A 3,841-nucleotide genomic window follows, 5' to 3' on the forward strand; every position below is an offset into this window, starting at 1 on the left:
TTAATTTACTATTTTTAACATAACCCCTCTTTCTACTGACACCTCCAATTAATTTTAAAAGCTTAGAAAATTAATGGAGAGTGGCGCTCTAAGCTATTGGTTAAAGATATAAATTACATGGAAGGAAATATATATTTTTCCAATTATATTCAGTTTTTCACCGCCAAAGTTCAGAAATATTTCAAACTTACACAGATTTAATATTTGGTTTTCCTCATTTGATCTCGAGTTCTGAGAAATTTCAGGTTAGAGCTTCCCAGAATCTAGCTTTGAAAGCAATATCGTATTTCAGTTCACGAAGACCAATGAATAACCCACGATAAATTTTTTATACGCTTTTAGTGGTAGCATAAATCCCTAATAAATCTTCCATGTCCTAACTCTTTTCAAGGATTAAATTGTAGTTATTTGATAAGCATCTGACTGATAGTTTTTTTATCTCTCCATCGCGATCAACTATTAGTAACTTTTATTATTCATCTAAGTTTCAAACTAGAAACAAAAGCGATTTATTTTTAGACTAGGAAATAGATTGAAGAAAATACAAAAATATATTTTTAAACCTGATCGACAAAGTTCTAACTGCCATGAGACAATCTCCTAAAAGTATTAACTTATGCAGGCACAGGAAGAGACTTCTAATTCTCTAGTCGTTGGTAGTGTTCCCATTCCCTGGAGAGCTATAGTCTCACTGCAGTGCTTTCGTCTACGCTCCCTGCATTCTTTAGAAGTAGTTTTAAAAATGAAAAGAGCATAAAATAGGTTAGAAGAGTCCTGAACTCATTTATCAAATGTAGCCTCTTTATCCTTTTTATTATCTAATACTTATTAATTTTTACCCTATAATTGCACTAATTATGAAATTCTAACATGAACATTCCAGTAAAGAATGAAGTAAAATAGGCCAACACAATTTTTCGTAGGAAAAAGTAAGTTAATTCGTTTTTAGCATCCTTGAAAACCTCATTGGAAAAATTAATTTTAAAAAAATTGGAAATTTTTAAACATTAATTATTGGACAATTTTTTTTTCTCTCGATGGATTTATTCACATTATCATTCATTAATTCACATTATTTTATCCAAATTCTACGTTAATAAAACCATTGGAAAGATGGATTTCTACTCTAGCAACCTTAATACTAACACCATTGAGATTTAATGTTCTTAAGGGTATTTCTATTAAATAAAACCTTTTTCAACGTTTTATTTTATACCTCTAGTTCCAATTTTTAAAATTAGGTCAGGTTTGTGCCATAGTGTGGTTTGTATAGCCCTTAACCACTCCCTAGTTTCTTGTAGATTGGTGGTATCGTGTTAAAATTATTGCTTATTTCTTTGTTTATTTTTTAAAAAGAAATAAACGCTCATGTAAGGCGAAAACTTTGAGCTAAAAAATTAATTTTTAGATCATTACGAAAATCCGTATTTAAGGATATCTTGAGGTGTCAAAAATTGATATTAAGATTGTTTCACTCCTGGAAATTTTTTACTGCACTTTGATAGGTTCCCGGTTCTGTATTGTTTCAATATTGCTTTTTGTTAAGTGATTATTTAGTTTAATAAAAAAATGTATTAATTATACTTTTATTTTGACTGTAAATTGCCAAATAATGTCTAAGCGATGTCGTTTTTGGCTAATGAAATAGAATTTTTTTTCTAGTTAAGTTGTGAGTGGAATTTAATTACATATATATAATTAAAATTAGTTCGCTTTTCAAGCTAAAAGTTTTATTTCAGATTTAATTAAAAATTTTAATTGAATCTACTAAAATATTTGGGATTGCTTTTAATTTAATTAATTTAATTTAACAAAAAAAATAAAAATATATGTTTTTCACTAATGTTTAACACTGTTTAATATTGACGACATATTTCAGGTTAAAATATAAATAAAGATCTGGATTATCTCTATAGGAAGTCTGGTGAGTCAATTCATAAAAAAATTATTTGAGGTTAATGACTTCCAGTCTTTTTTTTTTTTTATGAATAATTAAAGAGTTTAAATATTAACTAGAAATATTTGGTATATAACTCATCTTAGAGACAAAAAATTACTTTCAAAGACGAAATTTATCTTTTATAGAAATTTTTGTTACATATATTTATCTTTTCATTCGTTTTCAGAGCCAGTATGTTTTTGTAAGAACGTTGAGTATCTTTGTTATTTTACCCACCTTGACTATGGCTTCCTGATATACGATGTACTCTCGTGTAAACTCGAAGCTCTTCTTAAACATTTTATGAATGTCTTAGTACGGATTATTTTCGGGATACACATAACCTCTATCCATCCTTCCGATGCCTTTATTTCCTAGCTTCATTTTTATTTCAAGTAATTAGTACTCAGTGCCCCTCCTATATCCTAGGAAAACTGCATTTAAAATTCTCAGTCCAATCTCGTACTGCCAGGTCCCGTTTATCTTACATCTACCGTCTACCTCACCGAACTGCTGCGTTTGACAAATCCTATTTAACCCTAGCTGCGTTTCGCTGGAACTCCATTCTTTCTACTATACGTCATGTGCCAATACTTCCCTCGTTTCGAACCCTTCTGTTTAACCACATTTTCCTTCTCCAGACTGAACCAATATTACATATAAATATATTATATTTCTTAATATTGTAACTACTTTTTTTTTAATGAATTCAGTTATTAAGTTTTTTTCTATATCTAAAACTATTGATGTGCAATTATAATATAAGTTGTAATTAAGTGTGGCCACACTATTTTGGCCAATTATTTGTGTAATTTTATAATTGTTCTAAAGGTACTAATTCCCAGAATAATAAACCATTTTTCATTTCATGGCTTGGGTGCATTACGTTTGAACATCAAATGCCAACAATAGAAATATCATGAAGGGCAGGTCACTTGGCGTGTAGTGTTAAAGCTAAGGCATTGTGTATCCAATATCGAGGCGATTCAGGGCTGTTTAACTCCGTGGAAGATTATCAAATTTTTTCAATACATCACAAAATTGTAATATATTCAATGGTGCTAATAATATTACTGTTCCTGCTGTCTCTTTCCTCTTATTAAAATTATATGTAGAATACAATGAAAAATTATATACTAATCTTAGCTTAAAAAATAATGACATTATTTTTTTTACGTATATATTTTTCCTAAATGTTATTAATATTTTGAAAATGTCAAAGTTTCATTTCTCAATTTTACAGTGGATTGTGAATTTTTAAAATGAAATGTAATTAGGGAAGAGTAATGGTATTACAGCAATTCTATTCATTGTTGGACTGAGTAAATAAGGGCCAACACGTGAGATGTGAGCCAGTGTTTTCCTTCACAAAGTGGGGGAAGGGAACCCCATGGGAGTTGAGGGCTTTTCTTTCAGTCTATTTACCACTTCTTTCCACCTCTCTCATTCTTTCCACCTCTTTCATTCAACTTTATCGCCACCTGCCCTTAACGCCCTCCCTATTTACCCCATCTTCTGTCTTGTTAGTTTTCATTTATTTCACTCCTTTTATTTATTTTTTTTCTTTGGCCCTTATATTTAGTATTGTGAAAATGTTAGGCATGCAAGACTCGACCAAAAAAATGAATAGTATTGTTTAATCTTTTTTTTATTTATTGATATTTACAACTGTATAAAAAAATACAACAAGTAAATTTGATCATTATGACATAATGATATGATACAGGATGTAGAGAAACTACCCAGTAATAGAACTCTAAAACAGTTTACAATATAAGGTCACAAGGCCATCTTCTTTTCAGGCGCCTCGGAGGATTGCCAGGAATGGATGAGGAAGCAAGGTTAGAAACTAGTGGGTTTGGGTGGTTAGGGAGTTTATTATGGAAGGAATAATATCGGGTT

Source organism: Halyomorpha halys, unplaced genomic scaffold (genome assembly GCF_000696795.3).
Source record: "Halyomorpha halys isolate HHAL.00 unplaced genomic scaffold, Hhal_1.1 Scaffold147.1, whole genome shotgun sequence".
Lineage (NCBI taxonomy): Eukaryota > Metazoa > Arthropoda > Insecta > Hemiptera > Pentatomidae > Halyomorpha > Halyomorpha halys.